General features: G+C 40.5%; 1 pseudogene; it reads left to right on the top strand.

Annotated features, from left to right (window-relative positions):
• Positions 1 to 5,925: 5,925 nt before the first annotated feature.
• LOC143389075 (constitutive coactivator of PPAR-gamma-like protein 1 pseudogene) lies at positions 5,926 to 13,509 on the top strand (annotated as a pseudogene).
• Positions 13,510 to 14,321: the final 812 nt, after the last annotated feature.

The following is a 14,321-nucleotide window of genomic DNA, read 5'->3' as shown; positions in this document are numbered from 1 at the left end:
CTAATATCAAACGAGACAGACACATTGAGGAAAAAACATTTCAGGCCAGTATTCCTGATGAACAGAGATGTAATAATTCTCAATAAAATTATGACAAGCAGCATAAAAAATCATATTAAAAAGATAATGTAATATGATCAGTGGGGTTTGTCCCAGGGATGCAGGGTTGGTTAAACACATAAAAATCAATAAACATTTTTTAAGTAAATAGATGTAAAGTCAAGAATCAGAAAATTATCTTTAAAAAATGCAGGAAAAGCATTTGACTACATACATGATCAAAACACTAGAAAACTATGTATAGTAGACATATATCTTCACACTATAAAAGCTGTCAATGGTAAACACAAGGGAAACATTAATTTTTTTTCTTTTCTTTGTATTATTTATTTATTTATTATATTTTTTGGCATAAGGAGACTGTAAAAACAGAAAACAGGGAGAACAAAGAATTACAAATAGGAATTCGGACTCCTAGGAAAACAAAAAGAAAGACAAAAACAAAAGAACAAAAAGGGAGTGGTGGTCGGAAGGATAGAAGAAGGTAGCCAGAGCTAGGAAAAGGCATAGTAATTTTTTTCTTCTTCTTACCCTTTCTTGAAAAAAACACAAGGAAACACACACGTATATACAACCATTTGTTCCCGAGTTAAAATATAAATACGGCAGAACCAAACACTTTGTTCTTCTTTCTTCCAAAGGCAAAAAAAAAAAAAAAAAAAAAAGTAAAAGAAAAGGCAGGCTGCTGGCTGTGCCCAACAGAGCCCCTTCCACAAAGGTGTGTATAAAGGGACAGCTCTCGGGGCTCTCAGGTTTCTGCAACACAGGGCCACAGACAGAGGCAGCTCGATTAAGGGGGGTTGTGTCATGCCCCCAAGGAGCTGGGGGTCCAGCTTATTAAAGTCCAGGGCGCCCTCTATGAGATCTGGGTACCCCCTGGGATCTACCTGGGGCCGCGCCCTCTCCAAGTCCTAGGCACTCTAGGGGGAGGGGGTCACCAGGGCCGCATGCTCTCCAAGCCTGGGGCACCCATGCCTCGCCCCTAGTGAGCCCGCTCCTCAAGCAGGGGGGCTGCTCCCCTGCTCGGGCTCAGTATGTCGGCACCTGGTGCTGGGGCAGCAGCTGGCAGCCACTGTTGACGTGGCTGACAACTTTCTGCTTGAGCTGCACCACTTGCTGGCTCAGCAGGCTCGCGGTGGACTCAAGCTCCTGATCTGGCTCTTGAGCGTCTTCACTTTTTCCTCCAAGTGTGAGATGCGCTCCAGCTTGCGCTTGTGTCACTTGGAAGCTGCCATGCATTTGGCCAGCTGCTTGCGATCTGGCTCTTGCATGTCCACCTCGATGGGCCACAGCAGCGGGCTCTCACGGAAACAGGCGCAGCAGGACGCAGCTGCAGTGTGAAGGGAATGGGATAGGCGGTGAAGGCCACAGTGGCAGCATCCAGCACCCCTGTGAGCCACCTGCTAGCTGCTCAGGTTAGCTTAGAGCGGTGCCTCCTTGTGGGCAGCTTACCGAGGTGGGGTAAATAGGGGACTCCACGCTGGATGCCGTGCCAGAGGGTCTTCCTTCAGTGCCCCAGCAGAGGCTGCCCTACCGGCCCCAAGATGATTCTGCTTGTGCAAATCTTCCAGGGCCTTAACAAAGATCTCGGTGAACTCCTACTCCTCCCTGGCTGCCACCTTGGGGTAGAGGAACTGCGTGCTTGTCCTGTGGTGGTGACCAGCCCTTTGGATTGGATTATGGGGTGCTCGAGCTCAGGAGAGGTGAGCTTGAGTAGCTCCAGGTCTGGAGAGGAGGGCAGAGGCCGGGGGCCACTGCCCTGGGGGTGCCCATCCAGCCCAGAGAGGCTGAGGTGGCGCAGCTGCTATCTGGAGCAGCAACACCTGCTTGCTCAGGCTCAGTGTCAGCGTGTCCTTCTGGGGCGCCCCAGGGAACAAGCAGCCTTGGAAGGATAAGTTGCTGCCATTGCCACTGGTGCTACCGCCCAGGCTCAGTGCCTCATTGCCTTAGAGGGGTGTTTCCATCCTATGGATGCCTCCCCCCGACACACCATAAAGCACCTATAGGAGGCAGGAGTGGCTGGGCCGCTGTGCCTGGCCCTCCCACAGTGGCTCCTCAGAAACATTGTTCTTAAGGGAGAAAAATTTAAACATTCCCTCTAAATTTTTAAAAAAGAAAAAAAAGATGCCTTTTTTTGCCACTTCTATTCAACAACATTCTTGAAACTCTATCCAAAACAATTAGAAGAAAGAATTAAAGATAAATGAGTAGGAAAAGAGGAACTCAAACTATCACTATTTGCTAATGACATGCTTCTATATTTAGAAAACCAAAAAAAAAATTAACCTGAAAAATTTCGTTACTAATAAATAGATTCAGCAAAATAAACACCCATAAACCAAGTGCATTTCTATACTTTAACAATGAATCCACTGTAAAAATAAAATTAGGAAAATCACCCCATTAATAATGTCCTCAAAAAAAAGAATAAAACAAAATACTTGGGAATCAATCTGAAAAAGAGTTACAATACCTCTACAATGAAAACTACAGAACACTAAAGATACAAATTGAAGATCTTAGAAGATGTAAAGATGTTCCAGGCGCTTGGATAGGCAGAATGATCATAGTCAAAACAGCCATACTAAAAAAGTAGTTATACAGATTCAGTGGAATTCCTTTTAAACTTCCAATGACATTCTTCATAAAACTAGAAAAAGCAAGCATTAACTTAATTTGAAAAAAATCGGAGAGCCACAATAGCCAAAGCATTTCTCAACAAAATGAGTGAATCAGTAGGCATCACAATACTAGACCTTGAACTATACTACAGAGAAATAGTTAAAAAAATTTAAACAAGGTACCAAGGGACATGTAGACCAATCTCATACTAGAAAAAGATGCCAAAAACATAAATTGGAGAAAAGATAGCCTCATCAATTTGGTTCTGGGAAAACTGGAAATCCATATGTAGAAAGATGAAATTAAAACTCTATCTCTCACTGTGCTCAAAAATCAACTCAAAGTAGATCAAAGAGTAAGACATGAGAATGGAAACCCTGTGACTAAGAGAAAAAAAGAAGGTCCACATCCTCATCATGTTAGCTTAGGACTTGACTTCTTGAACAAGATTCCTAAAATACAAAAAGTAAAAATAGGAATTAATAAATGGGGTGGATTCAAAGAAAGAAGCTTATTCTTCACAAATGAAAAAATCTATAACATGAAGAGAGAGCCTACAGAATGGGAAAATAAATCTTTACCACCACACATCAAATACAGCAGTAATCTCCAAGATATATAAAGAACTCAACAAACAATCCCAAAAAAGGACATAACCCATCAATAAATGGACTAAGAAACAGAACAGACACTTCACAGAAGAAGAAATATAATTGATCAACAAACACATTAAACAGACCATCATCATTAGCAATTATAGAAATGAAAACAAAGCTATTTCAATATTTCATTTCACTGCAGTCATAGTGACCATTATCAAGAATAAAAGCAATAATTTTTTTCATGAGAATGGGGAAGAAAAGTTACACTCATATATTGCTAGTGGCCACATCAATGTAGAGTAGGTCAATTCACAATAGCTAAACTATGGAAACAACCTAGGTACCCTTCAACAGATGAATGGATAAGTAAAATGTGGTATATATTGTATGTGTGTGTGTATGGAATATTACTCAACCCTAAAAAGAATAAAATTATGCCACTTGCTGGCAAATGGATGCAACTTGAGAATACCATGCTAAGCTAAATAAACCAATAGCAAACTTCCAAAGGCTGAATATTTTATCTGGTGTGCAGATGCTAATTAATAATGGAGGACACTAGGAAAAAAAAATGCACTTTGTATTAGAGAGAGGGAAGTGAAGGGATGAAAAGAGGTATGAGATTTTGAAGGATTATAAATGGATCAGATATTATTACCTTGTACACTTATACAATTACATGACTGATGAAATTCTACATCAAGAAAATTCTACAAGAAAAATGTGAAGGTATAATTAATTTATATATACTGTGTGAATGCATTATACTGTTATATATAGCTAATTGTAACAAATGCAAAAAAGACAGAATAAAACAAATTACACACTATAAGAACTAAAACACTGTTGTACTGAAATAGAAGGCAACATACAAACCAATGCACAGAAAAAAGAACAAGGATGAACCCGGACACTCACTTCACACTCATGTTTAAGAAGGGGGCCAATAATACAGAATGGATAAAGGATAGTCTCTTTAACAGATGGTGCTGAGGACACTCAATATTTACATGGGGAAGAAAGAAAATACTGTGGCCCCATTTACCAATCTCTTCCCATCCTACTAAGGTGACAGATATGATCTTTCTCTGATTTGATCACTACAGAGTGTTACATGTATTAAAATATCATGGTATACCACACAAGCAGATGAAGTTGCTATTTTTCAATCTAAAATAAAAAAAGGAAGAAGAGCATAAGTTTTGAGTAATAACAGCAAAACACAGAAGAAACACTTTACATCATTGCTTCAGAATACAGTACTTTGGCTATGACAGTAAAAGGACAGGGGACAGACAAGTATAATTTCATTAAGCCAAAAGCTTCTGCACAGCACAATAAAGCATGAACAGAAAAAAAAGACTCAACTGTTGGAATGAGAGAAATTATCTACACATCACCTGAAAAATGTGTAAAGTCTGAAACACACAAGAAACACACAAGAAAAAGTGTAAAGTCTAAAACACACAAGAAAATCCCTATGACTCTATTAAAATAAAATAAAAAAACTTGAGGAAAAATCAGTAAGCAAGCTAGGCACAGTGGGACATACTTTAATACCAGTGGTTTCAGAAGCTGAGGTAGGAGAATCACAAGTTAAAAACTAGCCTTATCAAATTAGCCAGGCCAAAAGAAACTGAATAAAACCCTGTCTCTAAATTTAAAATAAGTAAATAAATTAAACTCTGGGGATGTGCCTTAGTGGTTAAGTGCTGTAGATTCAATCCCTAGTGGCAAAAAAAAAAAAAAAAAATGTAAACAGAGAGTAGCATGTTGTTTTCAAAAAAACGTGGTTAGAGTAAAATGGGGTGCTGATCTTCAATGGATATAAAATTTCAATTTCATAAGATAAACAACTTCTAAATATTTGCAGAATAATTCTATACTTACACTTTATAATAGTATGTTTTCAGAGTACATATATCCTACTTAGTGTTCTTACTATTGTGCAAGGGAGGAATGAAAGAAGCAAGGGAGGGAGGGAGAGAAGGATGATGGAGAGAGAGAGGAGGAGGTAGAAGGCAGGGAACCAGGGACTAACCCCATGATGCTCTTCCTACACAGTCAGGATTCCTGCTCAAAGTGGACCTGTCCTTGATTGAATATTCTGCTACTTCTATCATAATTTTTACTACTTATTTTTCAAAAGTAAATTCCAAGAAGGCAATCGACCACAGATATGAACACAGCACATAAATGTAACCTGCAGGTATACTGCATTTCGCCACCTCATGCACACTGAGTTTTCATTCCCATAATCACAGAATTCCAGTGGGCCAAGAAAATATGGGAGCTAAGAGAAAGTTGGGTACAATGTGACCATGTCCTATCCACAAGTACGTAAAAAAAGGGAGGGTGATGAAACCCAGGGAGGCCACACAGTAATGTCCACCAGAATTAGATTCAAATACATAAAGAAGATAGCCTTGTCACTCAAGGTACTCTTTGCTAGCCCACCTCTCCAGCTGAGGATGTGAAGGGAAAGGGAAACCAGGGTGATCTACAGTCACATTTCTACCGGTTCTTTCAAACTCATTAACAAACCAGTTGGAGAAACTGTTCACAGTTATCAAAGTGTAGTAAAAACAATTGCACTGATTCTGTGTAACATATTCACTGCTTTGGCATTAATGAACACAACATGGATGTGCAAGCTCTAGAGTATGACTTGCTTGTAAGTTTGCATCTAGAATTCTTATGGCATACTTAAAGATAAATGTTTAAAATGTTGTAATAAGAAGGACAATTAAAAGACAGACAAGATGTACCATGACATGTGAAGAGATCACAGAAGAAAGAAATAGATTTCTGTGGCATGATGTCAATAGCACAGGTCACCTGCTTTTAGAAAGGCACTCTAAGTTTTCATTTTGCATTGGGCCTGACAAATTACACAAGTTGCCCTAACAATATCAGTAAAAAGGTGCATATTTCACTGGAGAAAGTGCTGAGTCTAGGATCTGGTAAGATAAATTTTAAAATGAACATGAACATAGAAGGAGGAACAGAAGAAAGAGTAGGAGGAGAGTCTCCCAAGGTGTTCCACATGTGGATGCCTGACAAATGAAATAAAAACTAAAGTAAAAAATCCTGAAATAGTGAAAGCTGGAAAAATGTTATCAATAAAATAAACAACTTTAACAGTAAAATATGAGTGAAAGCAACAAATAAATATGTATTTAGTGATAAAAATAATTGGCTTCATTGATAAAAAGTGACAGGAACAGAGAAATCTTTCATTAGGAGAGTTCAAAACAATGCAGGAAAATAGAATCCCCTCCTTCATGTGGAGCTTAGTATTCTTGCCTTTTTAGGAGTGGGCAGACTCAGTGACCTGAATGCAACAAACAGTGAAGGAATAAGGGAAATTATTACATTCCCAAAGGATGAACCTGACACAAACTACCTTGACAATGAATGGACTGTGGCACTTCAAATATTTCAGTGACCATCAGGTAACCTCATTATGCTGTGGCAACAAGGCATTTCAAATCCATACTATTTCTTCAAAAATTATTTAATCAGTTCTTTTTACAGGTAACTGACAATGACCATTTTCACAAGCAGGGAACAAACCATAAGGATACTCTATCCCTCAATGTTGAGTGCCTATCTTTCAGTAATCAAATAGAATTATTAGTTTTAATTTGTTTTTAATTAACAAATATATATATTGCACATGTTAATGGATTCAAGCATAATATTTTCAAATGCATGACACACAGTGATCATATCTAATTATCTATCATCTACTTTTATCCCTTATCCTGCCCCAGCACTCTTCCTACTCTCAAGAAATTACTATTGGGCTTCCATATTACTTTTTTAAAAAATCAATTCTAGGATATAGGTGGCAAAAATGGTAATAGAAAAATTATTTCTGCAGCCACAAACAAGCATTTGCAGAAATGAACTGTCCCCACATCTCAGAGACCATAAATGTTAACACCTGGCTGAGTCTCCCTTTGTCTCATTGTACACAATTCAAAAAACAATCTCCAGCTATTGCTTTCACTATACTGACCTTAATTTTTCCTCACCCATTTGGGTTCAGTTCTCACCACAAGAGAACAGGGGCTCCACTTACATAATCAGAAACCACAATGGCACCAAATCTAAAGGTCCCTCCTTTGTCACCCTGTAATTCACTTTTTAGTAGTTTTTTATAACAAAAACTTACTTTTTAGAATCATCTCTTCCAGAAATCTACGTCATTTCATTTCCCTGGCTTTCTATCTCCTTAACTGGATGCCCTCACTCTCCATCTCTTTCATAGACTTCTCTTCTTCATTGCTAAATATAGGTGTGGCCCACCTCAGAGAAATGATCCCTGTACTTCTATATCTTTACCCACACCCAGGATTTTGATAAGTCTCATGGCAGTATTTTCCACATTCCCCTGTCTCCCAAATATCCATTTTCTTCCCAGTCCTCTTCTCTTACCTCAGACATGTTCATGTGGATATCTAAGAGAAATCACAAACATCAATGCAAAAGCCTTTCTCAAGACTAGCCTCATGTGGTCTTTCTGCCCCATACAGGATTGGGTATCAGCAACTACCCAAGAGTGCTAAAGTTCAGCAATTGTCCTTGGTCTTTTAACCATTACACTCACCCCAATTCATCCCCCAACCCTGCTTATTCTAAAGACAATATTATAAACATTTGTGTGTGTGTGTGGGAGAGAGAGAGAGAGAGAGAGAGAGAGAGAGAGAGAGAGATATTCAAAATTATAAACATATAAATATACAATTTATGTATATTAAATATATATAAAATATATAATTATAAATAAATAAATCCAATTAAACCACTTTTATTCCTGTTATTCTATTGGAAATCATATCCATGCGGACAAGTTGTTGCTAAATGGCCACAAATCCTCTTCATATCAAGAGATTTATAAGCTGCTTTTGCCAAAAAGCACTGATTGTTCACTTAGGCCTACAGATGCCCAATGGATAACCACAAGTGAGATAACCATTGGCATCACTGAAATATATTTATTCTATTTATTGGCTTACAATAATCACAGCATAGAAAAGAGAAAGAAATATCTGCAATATTAGTAAGGACTCCTGAAACAGCCTAGGCACAACAGAAGTAGGAAGAGGCCATGACTGAATTGCATCTCTTACCCCACTGCTGAATAAAATTTTGAAAACAAAATATGCATATAAATATATATGTTCACACACACACACACACACACACACACACACACACACACACTGGATGGTGAGTATAATCCTCCCTTCCATAGCTGGATGATTAATTTCATACATACAACTAATGAAGATTTGTTTTTAAAAAATTAAAAAATCTTCTTGTAAAACAAGTACTGAAGGGCTTTCTAAAATTAGTAAAAATCAAAAGTATAATTCTGGCGCCATCTAGTGTCTAATAAGGAGCTAGCACTTCTAACAATGAAAGTATCCACGTTAAGCACAGCCCTAAGTACAAGTAGAGATAAAACAGGAATTCTTGAAACCTCAATAAAGGGTGAGGAAATTCAACTGGAGAAGCAAGAAATGGAAGATATCCTATGGAGGCCTTTATCTCACAGGTAGAAAAGGATTGGGGCAGGTAAATGACATGGCGAGGGGTGTCTTAGAATAATTCAGAAGGTAAAACATTTATGGATGATAACCTTAGATCAGATGCCTAAAAGAGGTCAGTACTCCGTGTTTCTTTATTGCTTGAATTCTTGGGTCAGACCAGGGGAATGGTAGTCCCCAGAAGAATGGGAGTAGAGGTTCCTTGCTGCTGTGTTGATGCCCATGTCCTATTTGCCTAGAACAAAGCCTGGTGTTAATAGTTTTATTTTTAAAAGCAAGGGGTTATGTTTCCATGTACAAAACCAAATGAGGGCTGGGATGTGGCTCAAGTGGTAGCACGCTCACCTGGCATGCATGCGGCCTGGGTTCAATCCTCAGCACCACATACAAACAAAGTTGTTGTGTCCTCTGAAAATTAAAAAATAAATATTAAAAAAGAATTCTCTCTCTCTCTCTCTCTCTCTCTCTCTCAAAAAAAAAAATGAGGGTTGTGGTTATGCCTAGAGGTTGAGTGTTCGCCTATTATGCATGAGGCACTGGGTTCAAGACTTACCACCACATAAAAATAAAATAAATGCATTGTGTTCATCTACAACTAAAACATAAATATTTAAAAGAAAAAACCTAAATGATAACACTGTCAAAAATAGATCCCTTACCCATCCATTCAAACTGCCTTTTAGAGAATCATGAAGCTGAGGCTTGGCCTTACTCCAGCCTGAGAAGCTGGTGTCACTTTGTGTCCTACTTTACAGATATAGGGAGTTTCCAAAAGTCGCTTCTGGAAAGGGTCAAGGCCTCCTCCCCCATAAATGCTTTTTTCATTGCCCAGGTGCTAGGAAACCCCTGCCTGTGAGCCAGTGCAGTGGAATGTGCAATCCAGACCAGGCTCCAGCAAGTGATGGCTGCATCACAGGCTTACCCTCTTGGGACCTCCAAGTCTCAGTATGTACAGAGCAGGCACCAAGAGAAGTCTCTGTGAACATTCTGGAAAAATCGTTGTTCTCCCATAACAAAGTGTCTCAGGCAATATCCCCAGGATCCCTTCCAGAAACCCTGTAGAACCCAACCAACCTGAAAATATGGAAAGTGCACAGCATCCCATGAGAGGGAGGAACCAAGAAAGGCTTTGCTGTGGTATCTTCAGCCTCCCTCCATTGTCTCAGTTGTAAGTGGGAAAACTGAGTCCCCCTGTGGAGCAGACCCTGAGGTCACATTTCTATCTCAGAGCACAAAGACCCTTCTTCCTCACTGGGTCAACAGTGACTCCTAACAGAATTCCTGGATGCCTCTCCTGATTCCCTTTGCCTCCTGTGGACGCACCCACCATGCCTTCTGCTCCCGCACCACTGTGCCACCTTATTCCTAGGCTATGCTCACATAAGGGGTCCTGAATGGGATGCTGCTACCCACGTGCTTCCTCTGTCTTCTCCCTGCCCACTGTTCTTATGGGATGGGCTCCACTCACTCAGCCTGACTCTGCCTCACCACCTCTGCCAAACAATTAAGCCCCACTAAGTCCTCTCCCCTTTTTTTCATAGGCTCCACCCAGCATCTGGCCTCTTACCTGCACTGTTCTGCAGAGCCATGCCCACCCTACCCATTTGATCCTCTGCATTCTGTCCACATGGTTCATCCTCCACCGACCTATTTAACTCTCTGGGATTGCAGGGGTTTTTTCTCTAGCTGTGGAAGCTTTGCTGTCTGGTTTGGCTCAATTCCACCAACATCCACTAGCATACCAAATGGCTCAGATTTTCTTTGTTAGCTATGCTTTTTCATCAAGATCACTCCTACACCAGCCACCCTGTGTCACCTGGCCTTTTTACTGCTCCTCGAAAACTTCATCTGAAATTAATGAAAGGAATCTTGCAGAGATGCCCATGATTGTGACACCACTGAGTCTAAGGGACAATTACATTTGGGCTCTGGTCAGGTTTGGAGCCCAAACATGGATGACCTTGAATCACTTTGCTAACCTGAGTCAGACTATCTCCATTTACAAAATTTAGCTGATGATAATACTTTATTTGCATAAATGTGAGCATGTTTTCAGCACTGTCTGTGTATTATGGATGCAGGAGAGTCATTGGCCAGAAACTAGCAAGATCCTTGCCCTATATGTGAAAGAGCCCAGTCAGAATTAAAAAAGGATGTTTGCAAAGGACATGGCCTTCAGATTTTCTTTAGCTCTGTGGCCTTCAGCACCTTCTCTTACCCTTTCAGCACAGGATGGGCACAGGTACTTGGCAAACAAGAGTCTTCTGTGATCTCTTATCCAGCCAGCCTGGGGCATCTCAGAATTAGGGACCATAGGTGTCTGATCATGGCCATCTTTCTCAAGGTTCAGTCTCAGAAGAAATAGCCTCTTTATAATGACTTCTGTATGACTATGGTTTATTCTGACAGCCTGAATCAATGCTCTAAGGACAGGGCAGCAGTTGGAGGCTTGGGTTTCAAGCTGCAGAAACTGATCTGGGTGCTTTTAAAAATGCACTAGATGACACTGGGGAGGTCAAGGGAACCTGATGGAAAAGTTCAATAAAACTAGAGCTGGGTTTTTCCAGGTGATCTCAGTGCCCAAAACCCCTTTATAGTCCTTCCTGGAACCTGCTGATATATGAGCACACTGTAAGTCTTTCTGCTGTCACTTTGTCGCTGCTCAGATTCTAAGTCTTCATAGAAGGGGTCTGGTTGGCTGGATATAGGTACTGGCTGGGAATATGAAATCTTCACATTTAACTAGGTATTGAAGGATGAGTAGAAATTTTCTAAAAAGCAAAGAAAAGCACATTCTAGGTAAGAAAACCATTTGTGACCTAATAAAGGTTTTGTGTCCTCTCAGAATCACACAACCACACTATGCTAGATGCTTTTCTCATCCTGTCATTCCCCAAAACTTTCAAAAATAGTGCTGTATGTTGGGAAATTGATTGCATTTTTAAATAAAAATGCTACAGGCTCTTATAAAGAATTTAAAGTATCCAGAGTAATACTGCAGAACTGAGCAAGGGGTGGGAATCTTGCCAAAACCCAGTGCCCCAAACACCAGAATTAACATTAGACTTTATCATTTTCTAGGCTTTTCTAGTCACGTAGATTGGAAGGTGAATAAAAAAAGGGGGGAAGGGTAGAAATAAATAAAAAACATTTATTAAAATAAGATTAAATGTGGGCTGGGTTTGTGGCTCAGTGGGAAAATGCTTGCTTAGTACATGAGAGGTTCTGGGTTATATCATCGATACCACATAAAAGTAAAGAAATAGCCCAGCCCTGGGGAGCTCTGGGCCAGGGTGTATACATCCTCACTTAGCTGGCCCTCACTCTGGATACCAGTGGGAAGAACCTGACAGAGCAGAACAACTACAGCAACATTCCTCATGAGGGGAAGCACACTCCACTCTATGAGCGGTCCTCGCACATCAATCCAGCCCAGAGTGGCAGCCCCAATAAGGTGGATTCTGCCTACTTCCCTGGCTCTTCTACATCATAATCATTAGACAATGACAATGAGGGTATGCAAAGGTAGAAGGTTTCTCCACTGCCTCTTCAGGAAGCTAGCTAGTGGAAGGCAAAAGGAGTCAGATGGGCACAGTCCAGCCAATCCCCTGCCTCCTGTCAATGCCCACCAGGAACCACATGGACATCACCATACCTCCCCTGCCCCTATAACACATGAGGTGCTAAAAGTGGCCAAGCACAGGCACAAGAAGGTGCTGATGTACCCTTACATCTTCTAAATCCTGATAAAGTGTGAAATCAAAATTGCTGTTTCTATTGAAGATGAAGCCAACAAAGATCTGCTTCCGGCTGCCCTGCTCAATAGGCCAGTTCATCAGTATGTATACAGAGTCCTGTTTAGTTTGGCAGAAAGCAGAAAAAAAACTGAGAGACTTGCTTTTAGAAAGAACAGACATCCACCAGAATTCTCATTAGTGATCATTAAGGAATGGGCAGCTTACAAGGGGCAATCTCCTCAAACCTCTGCTCAGGGCAGGGGCAGAGGCTTTGCAGAAGTATGTGGCTTTGGCAGCCCTTATGGGAAAACCATAGCAACTTACCCTTAGGATGCCTTCTGGGTGGTGGCAGCATGGGGACACTATGGAGCCTTCTCAGGCAGTGACAGCAGTAGGACTAGCAAGTCCCAGGGCAGAGTCCAAACTATACCTTCTCAGGGAGGGAAACTAGAAATTGCTGGCACTGTGGTTGGCTGCTGGGAAGGAAGCAGGCAGGACCATGGAGGCTGAGGGCCCTTCCCACTGCAAGTTGTCTCTGTGGGAGGACCAGCAAGAGGGCGTCCAAGAGGAGTTATTTACACCATAGTGATATGAAGGTTTTGTAGAGGTGAAAGGCACTATGGCCGAGGTTATAAAAGCCAGGGAGCAATTTAGGGCAGACATCCTTATGCTGCTTCAGTGGAAGAAGTGGCCAAAGAGCTGAAGTCAAAATCTGGGGAATCAAGGTTCTCTGCCGTGTCTTCACATGGGTCCCTGGCTAAAAATGGAGTGATGGCCTAGGAGAAGACAGTGCCCCAGATGAATGAAAGTTCCTTGAACAATGATTCTAAAATATGCGCTACAAATCCTCATTGAAATACACTATGTACAGATAGCACCTGCTACAGTGAGGCTGCTCTGGTGGCAGATATCTTAAATAAAGAAGAGTAAACTTATTTTTTATAGAGAGTGAAGGATGCTGGAAGGGAAAGGATTTAGAAATATCTGGAGAGAAAGAGAGCCTGCAGTTATGTACATTTTGGCCTTTCCATAAAATAAAAATGAGGACGTTGGAAATTCAGATCCCTCTTTGATATCAGAGAATTTCTTTTTGAGAGAGAGAGAGAGAGAGAGAGAGAGAGAGAGAGAGAGAGAGAGAGAAGAGAGTGAGAGAATTTTTTAATATTTATTTTTTAGTTTTTGGCCGACACAACATCTTTGTATGTGGTGCTGAGGACCGAACCCAGGCCACACGCATGCTAGGCGAGCACGCTACTGCTTGAGCCACATCCCCAGCCCAATATCAGAGATTTTAACAACACATTTTTAGTCTTAGCCAGTTGTAATCAAAATGCTACAATAAAACAAAAAAGAGAGAACAAAAATGAAGAGCATTTGACTCCTGCATTTAAAATAAAGTACACACAAAATTTTAACTGGTTATGACAAAAGTCTATAGTTATATTTCTTTCTTTTTTTTAAAGAAAGAGTGAGAGAGGAGAGAGAGAGAGAGAGAGAGAGAGAGAGAGAGAGAGAGAATTTTTTAATATTTATTTTTTAGTTATCGGCAAACACAACATCTTTGTTTGTACATGGTGCTGAGACTCGAACCCGGGCCGCACGCATGACAGGCGAGCGTGCTACCACTTGAGCCACATCCCCAGCCCCTATATTTCTTGAACTATAAAAAAAACAAATTTTGGCAGTCTTTATATATAGCTTAAAATATAATTTTTAGCATTTGGCACCATATGTATGCCATT

This window comes from Callospermophilus lateralis, unplaced genomic scaffold (assembly GCF_048772815.1).
Source record: "Callospermophilus lateralis isolate mCalLat2 unplaced genomic scaffold, mCalLat2.hap1 Scaffold_43, whole genome shotgun sequence".
NCBI lineage: Eukaryota > Metazoa > Chordata > Mammalia > Rodentia > Sciuridae > Callospermophilus > Callospermophilus lateralis.
Note: the sequence above shows the minus strand (reverse complement) of the source record. Positions and strands in the feature narration are given on the sequence as shown.